This window comes from Hevea brasiliensis, chromosome 7 (genome assembly GCF_030052815.1).
Source record: "Hevea brasiliensis isolate MT/VB/25A 57/8 chromosome 7, ASM3005281v1, whole genome shotgun sequence".
NCBI classification, from domain to species: domain Eukaryota; kingdom Viridiplantae; phylum Streptophyta; class Magnoliopsida; order Malpighiales; family Euphorbiaceae; genus Hevea; species Hevea brasiliensis.
The window spans coordinates 51,293,976-51,303,737 of NC_079499.1; the positions used below are offsets into that span (position 1 = coordinate 51,293,976).

Below are 9,762 nucleotides of genomic sequence, written 5' to 3' on the forward strand. Positions count from 1 at the left end.
AGTGTTTTTTTTCAGGTATTTGAAGAACTGTTTTCTCAAAATACAAACGGAACTCTGTCAAAATTTTTATAAAATTTACGGAAAAATAAAATGGGCTAAAAATTTTAACTAGTTTTCAACTTGAAATAAATGACTAATACCTATTAGAAAATGCTCACCACTTATCAAAAATAAAAAAATTGTTTTAAAATTCCTTGTAGGGTACTTAATGAGTTATCGATAGGTGAAGTTCGGTAGTTCATTAGGTATTCTACGGGATCATGTTATGCCTTACAGAGGGGTAAGGTGTGACATAAATACATTCTTAGCTTGTACATTGTCATTGTATGGTCACATGAACCACTATGAGATCTTTCTAAATTGGCTTAGAAATACAGTTTAGTTTATTTTCAACTTTTTTTCTAAATTAATTTAAAAAAATTTATTTAAATTCAATTTAATTAAAAATAAAAAAAAAAAGAAATTAAACTTCTTGATTTTTGAGTTTAAATCAAGAAATCAAGAAAAAAAATTTAACCAAAAAAATTAAGAAATTAAACTTATTAATTTTTTTATTTAGATCAAGAAATCAAGAAAAATTAGCTCATAAAGTTTAATTTTTGAGCTCAAATTGAAATATCTTGATTAATTTAAACCAAAAATTAAAAATGGTTAAGTTGAACTTCTACAATAAGTATGGGGCAAAATTGAACTTTTACTTTTCTAAACTTGTGTGGTTTTTGACAGATTAAAAATGCTAGATACGGATGGTTAGCCTCCTAATTAAAGAAAGAAACAAGTTAGAAATCAATTAATTTAGGTTGGATGCATAAATCAATATTTGACCTTTATTAAAATTGTTTAGTGACGCCCTACACTTTAAAAACTTGTCATCACACCTTTAAATTCATAATTTAATAAATTTAAGAAAGATGAGTACATAAATTAATCCTGATTTATACATATAAAAAAAGTCTAATAACATAATCAATTAGTTTAATTTCTCCTTCAATTTTAATGATAATTAATCGTAAAATTTCACTTTTTAAAACTTGAAGTGTAAAATAAAATATTTTAAAGTTTAGAGTGTCATTATATTTTTTAAGTGAAGGTGTTTTTTTTAAGCACTTTTACGCCTATCATTTGCTTCTTTCTCTACTACTGCCACTGTTACTGTACGGTATATAGAGAAATGAAAGAAGTTGGCTCTTAATAAAAGCAATTTCAAGTACCAAAGGTTCAAGAAACTTAATCCGATTGACATAAGTATCTATATTAAGAATAGCAAGCATAAAAAATAAAAATAAAAAATCTAATTAATGGACAGAGAAGTGGAGTTCTTGTCCATTTAAATTGGGGAAATGAACTTCAAGCTTATGTAGCTAATTATAATTGAAGAGAAAAGGCCCAATTATTCAGAATGGTTTTTTTTTTTTAATTAATATATTGTTGATCTTTTATTTTGATATATTACTTTTTTTATATTTTTACTTTTATCTATTACACCCTTATTTTTTTTGTTTTACTTTATGGTAATAAATATAATTTTATCAACTTAATAATAAATAATTAAATGAATTATAAAATAAACCATTATATATATAAACTGATATATTTAATTAATTTTTAATTTTGAAAAATTTTGTCTATTTGTTACAAAAATAAGAATTGTATAGTATAATATGTTAAAAATAAAAAGTCATGAGTCTATTGAGTTAAAATAAAAAAAAAATTAAAATTGCATTAGACTTTTTAAAATAATTTAAAGACTTAATTTATATATTCCGATTGACTAATAGGACATAACTCTTCTTTTCTTTCAAAATTCTCACGAAATTTTCAATTATTTTTATATATTTAAGTTCACCCTCAATCCTTACAATGGTTTTAGAAAAGGCTTGAGGAGATTAACTAGATTATGTCTCAACCCAATCTCATAAGTCACAAGAGGCACTACAATTTGCGCCAATTCTTAAAATCTCATAATAAGTTTAACTGCTCACAAATCTATATAAGCCTAATATTAAGAAATCAAACAGATAAAATCTGAGTATATTTCGGACAACTTAATGGGAGTATAAATTATTAGAAAATAATAGTAGATTTTGATCATGTATTCACTGACTTTAAGGGAATTATATCGCCTATTATGTTGCTGCTGGGTAATATAGGTAGATTCCTTTAGGATAATAAAATCAATCTAAAATTCTATATAGCAATTCTAAAATTCTTACAAGAATAGAGTATAAGAATGTATTTGATTATATGCAGGAAAGAAGAGAGTAGAGAATTATATATTTTCGTTTTTGGTATTGATAGTTATTTGCAAAGTCTTTGACAACCCTTTGAAAAGACATGTTTGTGGGCACTTTAACGGTTATAAAATTCAAAACTAAAAGACAGAACTATTGGTGTAACACCCCAACTTTTGAGAAAATATTTAATATAGTTGTTATTAGAAATAGAAATAAAAATTATAAAGTTTTGGGAAGAAACAAATTTAATGTGAACTTGGACTTGAAAAAAAAGTAATAGAAGTTTTGGGGTGGAAAATATGATTTTTAAAAAGTTGGGGGACCAAAATGAAATTTGAATAAAAAAAAGTAGACAGCAGCTGCACATCCACGTGAGCTGGTTTCTCCAGCAGTTTCTATAAATAAATAAATATATAAAAGAGAAGAAGAGGACACCAGAATCGGGAAAGAGGAGAGGAAGAAAAAGAAAGGAAAAGAAAGAAAGAAAGGAAGAAAGGAATAAGGAGAAGAAGAGAAGGGAAGAGGGAGTTGGTGCTGATTTTTTTTTTCTGAGTTTCTCTAGCAAGAAAGAACACTAAAAAGAGGAAAAGAAGGGTTTTGGTCTAAGATACAAGAATTAAAAAGAGAGGAATGGAGAAGAAGGTGAACAGTAGCATAAACAGGGGTTCAGCAGGGGCAACATGTTTCTCTTCCGTCCAGGTGAGTTTGGCTCAACTTGTACCGTTGAGTTTTGGATATGTTTGAGGTATATATGTGTAGAAGTTATGGTTAAAATTTGGTGATTGTTCAATTGTTGGATTTGGAGAAATATATTGTTGAACATAGGCTGTCTGCAAGTTGAATTCTGAATTTTGGCTACTAATATGTGAGAAAAATAAATAGTTAGGATGCTTAGAAAATAATGAAATTTGGTACAAATCATATTTGGGATGTTGAGGCTGTTGTGTTAAAATTTGGTAAATTTTAGACTTGTGGTTTATGAGATATAAATTGTTTTGCATGAGCAATCTGAGTAAGATTGATTTCTGCAAAAATTCAGATTTTGAAGGGTTGAATGAATATTTTGATATCTCATGATATAGAGATGATTTGATGCTAAAATTTTTACTGATATTGTATAGGGATGTCTTGAATATATGGTTAAAATTTGGGATTTATCTGACAGTTGGATCATTATATATAAATTTAAATACACAAGCTACCAGATTGGGTATTAATGGTTTGTGGATTTGAGATTTATGATAGGAGTTTAGTCCAATTCAAGGGGCAAAGATATTGGGAGCAAAAAGGGAAGCATTTGGTGAGGTTTTGGTCAAGCTTAAACAAGGTAAGTGTCCATTTCCTCTCCCTCTCTTAATTAAACTTGGTATTTATGTTGAGATGAGTTGAATGGTGGGGAAAATTGAAGGATTTGATGAGTTATTTGATGTGTGTAAATTTGGCAGCCATGGAAGTGAAAGATAATTGATTCATTCTTACATGTATTTGATGGGAATTAGTGTTGAAAAAGGTAATTTGAATTGCTAGTAAATTAATCTTAAGTGTAAGTTGTGTTTGAGCATTTGAATTGGGGTTTGAAAGAATTGCGGAAGACTTTGGCAAAAGGTGATTTCAGGAGCCATGATGAACTAAAATGAGTGTTAAATTCCATGAATTAAATTGGTGAATATTGGTATTAATAGATTCATGGAAGTGTATGGTAAATTATTAATTGGAATACCTTGTAAATGTTAGGTATATTCATGTATATTATGTTGACTTTGACTTTTGAAATTAAGATTATGTATTGTATTTTGAGGACTTGTATAAACTGCTCAAATTGACCAATTTGAGATGTGATGAATGATTATAGTATGTTACCAATCCAGAATTTAGGTATGAGAAGTTAAGGTATAGCAATTTGAATGTGTAATTGATTGGTATTTGAGGACTGTATTGAGGGCAGTATGCATTTGAGGCTATAACCCTAATTGTGTGACCCCAATTGGTATGAGGCTAATTGGAGGTAAAACTAGACATAAAATATACCAACTTTCAAGCAGGAACCTTACCAAAATTCTGTCCGGAAAGCAACCTTAAATTTGACCTAATCCGGATTTGGTAATATGCAATCCCTAAATCTGACCATATGGTGTAGAAAAGTCCAATTGACCTGAATTTTATATCAATGGAAAGCTTAGACAATTTAGGACAACTTTCATGGAGAAAACAACTCCAAATTTTGACCAGAACTTAATGAAATTGCCTACCAAACATAGGACACCAAAGCTGCCACAATGGGATTCTGCCCAGAAATTCTGGGTAGATACCAATCCGGCCAGCCTTACTAAAATTAGCATATCTTGAGCTAGAAAAGTCCAAATGGAGTGATTCAAAAAGGGAATTAAAGAAGACACATAAATGAACAACTTACATGGAGAGAATTTTATCAAAATTTTACTGTAGCAATGACTAATGAAACTGTAAACTTAAGGCGTGAAATCTAAAAATTTTAAATAACAAACAATAAGTTTTGAAATAGTATTGGCAACCAATGCTAACAATTTTAGAATACAAAATGTGGTATATTGATGATATTAGAACTAATATACCTATTGTCTATGAAAAAGTCAACATTTTAGTTGACTAATGGGATTAATAGTAACTATTAAACTTCAATTGCAAAGAATTTCATATCTAAAATTGTAATATGCCCTAGTAGGCCTAGTGTGATTGGTTTGGATAGGTTGGCATGCCAATAGGGTTTTGATAGCAATACTGCATATGGCATCATGCCATTCTGTGATTTATGGCTTATGTGGCCATTCTGTGATTTTATGGCTTTTAGCCATTCTGACACTATTGTGATACTTGGCCTTGTGCCCGATTTCTGTGACGGCTTATCAGTTGTTCTGTTGCACACCGAGAGACACAATGTAACTGATGGTGTGATGGTCCGAAGTACTTGGTACCCAGTGCTAGTTTACCCATTTGTCCAGTCTGGTCAATTTGCATAGGTTACTTGGGCATGGAAAAATATAAATGCAATTGAATTGATTATTAAAGGAAGTAAAGAAATTAAATATCAAGATAAAAAATAAGAATGATTTCAATAAAAAGAGGCTCAAAATCATCATGAGAATGATTAATAAAATGCTAGGAAGAGTTAATATCATAAGATGTAATTAGCCTTCAACTAAACAATAATTTAGTAATTATTTATTTTCTTATAAGCACAACAACTAGGGAATTTTTACTTTTATTTGTATATTATATTTTCTTGTATTATGGCACCACTAAGCAGAAATGCTTAGGGCATTGGATTTTCCATCGCGTAGGTACTGGAGATATGGAGCGCGAGTCCAGTAAACTGTAGACTAGGAATCAGACTTGGGTCTGCAGAAGTATCAGAAGTGCTCAAGGTTGTCACCTCCTCAGCAATGCATGTAGATAGGGCTCACATTAGTCATGTTATGTAATTTGTGTATTATAATTATTTATTATGTTGTAATGTAAGTTAGGAAATTGTATGTAATATGCACCTGATATAAATTATGAATTTATGTAATTAGTTTGCAAATTATGTAAACTAATGAAATAAAGAATTTTGATATATGTAATAAGCATGAATGAATTTATACAAATGAGTATGGATATAAATTACATAATGATTTTTGAAATGATGATATGAGTATGGATGAATTATTGTATAGAAAATATTATTAAGATTTTTAAACAGGTAAATTGTCACGACCCAGGGATGGGGTTGGGACGTGCTTGTTCAACCAGCTACGCACTGGGGTGGAAACTTCGTGTCCCACATCGGAAATGGGAAGAAAAGATTTGGGCCATATATGTGGGAGCCTTGGAATGAAACCTCCCAAGGGACAAATCAGTGAGCCCATGGGCCAAGCGGACAATACTGAGAAAGATCCAATTTTGTGGTGCGAGGATGCACCAAAGTGAGTGTGGGCTGCTCTTGTCACGACAGGATGGGGTTGGGACGTGCTTGTTCAACCAATGGGAAGAAAAGATTTGGGCCATATATGTGGAGCCTTCCTCACTTTGGGAATGAAACCTCCCAAGGACAAATCCATGAGGCCCATGGGCCAAATACTAAGAAAGATCGGGTTGTTACAATTTCAAATGTAATGGTGATATTATCCACCAACTTATGAAATCTCTCCGTGTTTTGTCGATGTGGGATTTGCCTGTGTTACAATCCACCCCCTTATGGGACTTTGCCCCACCATCGTTCAAGGTTGCCAAATGTAATGGCACTAGTGATATTGTACCACTAACTTATGAACCCAGCATCTCTCCCGTGTTTTGTCGATGTGGGATTTGCCTAGGGTGTTACATAAATAGTGAAACACATCAAAAGTTAATATAATAGGGGAAACTCTGTTAGTTTCTCCATCGAATATAATTATTTTTAAAATAATACGCGATTAAGAAAGGGTAAATTGTAATAAAATAAGATAGGGTGCTCCGACACCGAATGTAACATGCCTTACTCGGCTACACTATAGACGGGTGATGGGTGTTACAATTGGCAACAGTTATTTGTCTTTATAACTGTTAATTAAATAATTGTTTAATTTAATAAATGAAAATTAAAAAAAAAATAATTTTATTTTCTAATTTAATTCCAAGTGGCCCAAGAGCCTTCTGTTGATCATTAAATACTATTTATTTTAAAAGTTGGTCAAGGAGAACCTCATTTAGCAATTTTGAAGTTCCCTCCAAACTGTCCCTCTAACCAAATTTGTTTAATTTGGCTGGTAAAAACTTTTAAACATCTTTAAGTTCTTATACTCTTCCAATGTGTGACAAAAACATTATCATTAACTATATCTAACATAACTCACTCAACCTTAAGGGCAACAAACACATGCAATGGGAATCTCAGCTCACCCTCAACTTAACACACATACTAATAAGCTAACTAAAATATACAGGCATGTAATATAGTATAATCCATAAAAGTGGTTGCTCTACTCGACCTCAATATCGATACACCAACAATACTTAACCCGAAATCCATACGTGATAATATAGCAACTATATTTTGAAGAGTCTCACTCAAGCTACATATCCATCCATCCATTATATATATATGTATATATATATATATATATATATATATATATATATATATATATATATATATCATAAATTTGAGAGTCCATCTCAATCGTCATACAGTCATCCATACATATCCATATATGAATTATTACATATCCCATTATATAAATAAACTAGTGTCATTGAGGAGTTTTAAGAAATAATAACATTATCATTATAAGTAAATTATGGACCAAACTAACTAACTGAGTCTGCAGAAAAGTAGCAACATTAATTGCAAAAAAAGAAAAATATTGTTCCTATCACCTAAAAAAAAAGTTAAACATGATTAAGCATTTGACTTAGAATTTCATATTGAACAAGTAGCCTTTATAACTACCTAAAATCATCTAGTGCAGTCTATACATTGAATGTACCATACATCCACTTCAGAGTAAATGTTCAAAATTTTGCATAAGTGAATTGTCTAGAACCCATGCAAGCACCCACCTATATTTTATTTTTTAATAAATAAATTTATATTATATAACAATAAATTAAAATGAAAAAAAAAAAAGAAGAGTCCCCATGGAAAAATCCACCCTGCCTTGCTCCTCGACGAGGAAGTTCCTGCCCTGATCTCGAACTCCTATGGATTAGGGACAGGGGGAGCGATCCCCGCCCCAACCCACCCCATTGTCGTTCCTACCCACATTCCAATATATACACAGGTATATGGGAGTTGACCTTTATATCAACTCTTTGTAATCCAAGCATTTCCTTTTATACTAGCTATGAGAATTAGCCAATATGATGTTGTACCCACCCTGCAGAATCCATATTGGCAAACGTTAGTGAAATTATTATTATACATACCTTGCCCTTATCCACATCCATATCTATACATGGGATTCAATAAGATATGTAAACTAATATCTTACTGATAAGGGTTTTAAACCATTTCCAAGGCATTTCACCTATAACGTAACATTTAAATTAATGTATTAAAGATTGATTGACCAAAAATGTGTATCTATCATATAAATATATAATGATGCATGGTCATGGTGAAATATAAATAATTGTAAAATGCAAGTTTAATATCAACACATAGACTAGATGATTATATAGTTACTAGTTTGACTGGGAGGAATAAGATGGCTAGTTTGAATCACCTATATACGTATGCAAAATAATCATCAGTGATAAACCTATAAGCAAAAGTAATTGATATAGTACACCCCAAAAATACTTGAATTTGACATGCAATCATCTGAGTGACTCAGAATCCATCACCCAAATCGCATCATTAGGTTCACATATATGGTTTTATCTCCTAAGTGTGGTGTAATTCAGTCATCAATTTACTTTGAACATTGTAAAGTTATCCTAACTAAATGACAGACTCTTACTTAAATACAAACCTTATCAATAAAGAATAAATGTCCTAGCATTCTTGAGATTCTGAGTCCTACTCATATTAGAATTGCTTTTGGATAGGAACCTCCAATGTCTACACTCCTCACCCTAATAAGGGTCCATTTGATGCCTATAAAAGGGGTTTGCTACCATGTATGTTTTTCTAGTGAGCTACTGTAATTCTTATTTTCAAAGTGCCCCTTATTAACTTAAGCACTGAAGAGGTTGTTAAACCAACCCACTCATTGTTCAACTTTTATCTTTTAGATCTAGACCTAGAAGAGATTACTTGTGAACAATATCAGTGGTGTCATTAGTAGGAAATAAAACTCCCATCGTTTGACAATTTTTAATTATTGTTTTCATTATTTATAGTACTAGTTTCACCATTAAATCTGAGGAACAAGATATCATTGACTAAAATGCGAATATTAACCAACCTAGAGTCCCACCAATGACTCTAGAGCAAATGGGTCAACAAATTAAGGAGCTGGAAGACATAATATTAGAACTAGTTGAAAGCATCCAAGGTTGTGGAGGATAGCAAATACATCCCTAAGGACAAAAGGGATAATCAGTAAACTAATAATTAGGAAAAGGTGGAAGAAATCGAAGAAGTGGATTTGGTGGCTAGGGAAAGTATAGATTTAAAATTAGTGAAAGTTTTCCAAAAGATCTAAAAGGAGAATGATGGAGACGATGATTTCAACATTAGAGACTTTTCTCTTTTATCCGATGAGATCCTAGTCAAGCTCTTTACTCTAGGCAAGTGTGACAGAATGCCTAATCCTTGTAGTCAACTAGCCAACTTCAAGACCACTATACAATTGTAGAAAATGAATGACTATATCCTTTATTAGTATTTCCCTCTACATTCATTATTAAAAAAAATATTAGAGTAAGGGATGATGAATGTCCCTTTAGCGAGCTTCGCCAAAGTTTTAGGGGATGATTTTAGAAAGTTGTCCCCATTTTTAGGGATGAGAATATTTTAGAGAGTTGTCCCATTTTCAAGGATGAGAATCATCCTCATTTTTGGGGATAATTATCGTCTCCTAACATA

General features: G+C 31.2%; 1 long non-coding RNA gene across 1 annotated transcript; it reads left to right on the forward strand.

Moving 5' to 3' along the window:
- The first annotated feature begins 2,696 nt into the window (after positions 1–2,696).
- On the forward strand, positions 2,697–5,747 carry LOC131181677 (uncharacterized). Its single transcript, XR_009150175.1, has 3 exons — positions 2,697–2,933; positions 3,480–3,561; positions 5,552–5,747. It is a non-coding gene; the product is annotated as an uncharacterized LOC131181677 (long non-coding RNA).
- The last annotated feature ends 4,015 nt before the right edge of the window (positions 5,748–9,762 follow it).